Raw genomic sequence first — 921 nt, forward strand, 5'->3', positions numbered from 1 at the left:
GCCAATAATATGTCATGTAAGGCTGCATGTGCATTTTACAATACGCATTTAGCACTAAATTGTAGCATTGACTGACAGCAAGGAGTGTTTGACTTATTTTATTACACGACACCACAGGTTCACAGAAACTCGGCAACATTATATAACAAGTAACAAGTAATATAAAAAATCATAAGACAACCAGGCCTGCATTTTCAGATAACTTAAGCATTAATGTAACAGCAAATCAAATTAGAACATTTTTTCCATTTATTTAGAAAGCTTTTCAGTGCATACTGGAATAATGCAGGACTAAAGTAGAATTATCAGTCAGATAATGTTTAAACAAGAAATACTTTAGAGCATCATGATGATGATGATAAACCACTTATTCAATGTTCTCAATCTTTACGGCACAATTTTGTATTTTATTCGTTCTTTGCCATTAATTCAAATTGTTAACTGTTCTGTGCACACTTATGATATCAATCCATACACAGTGTTTTTATGAGGCTGTGCGTGTGTGTGTGTGATAAACTCTGTTTAACCCATCCGGTAAGAGTCCGTGGGGCAGCCAGGCAGACGGAAGCTGTCAGGCACTGGACTGTCTAATTTACCGATGATCTTGTAGATGGCCTTCTTCCAGCATGGATCAGCATCCCGACCACTCTGTATGGCAGAGAAAAACTCCCTCAGGGCCACCTCAGATACCTCCACAAACCTCTCTGGAACCTAGAAAACGCACATGATGTTTATACACATAATTGAGAGGTTACACGCACCACTCGAGCCTTTACACACGTGCACATGCACGCACTGACCTGATAATCATTGCTCTTATTGTAGTGCATGTTGAGAATGCGGTAGAGCTCAGTGTCTCTGCCCAGGTGGAGTGCACTTTCCCTGGCAGATGCAAGCCCCTCTCTGGCTGCCTGACGGGCA

General features: G+C 41.0%; 1 long non-coding RNA gene across 1 annotated transcript; it reads right to left on the minus strand.

Annotated features, from left to right (window-relative positions):
* Positions 1-83: 83 nt before the first annotated feature.
* On the minus strand, positions 84-912 carry LOC107580025 (uncharacterized). The gene is made up of 2 exons (XR_001608574.1): positions 801-912; positions 84-711 (listed from the first exon to the last, which is right to left on the minus strand). It is a non-coding gene; the product is annotated as an uncharacterized lncRNA (long non-coding RNA).
* Between the last annotated feature and the right edge of the window lie 9 nt (positions 913-921).

The sequence above is a fragment of the Sinocyclocheilus grahami genome, unplaced genomic scaffold (genome assembly GCF_001515645.1).
Source record: "Sinocyclocheilus grahami isolate Dianchi unplaced genomic scaffold, SAMN03320097.WGS_v1.1 scaffold23328.1, whole genome shotgun sequence".
Taxonomy (NCBI): Eukaryota; Metazoa; Chordata; class Actinopteri; order Cypriniformes; family Cyprinidae; genus Sinocyclocheilus; species Sinocyclocheilus grahami.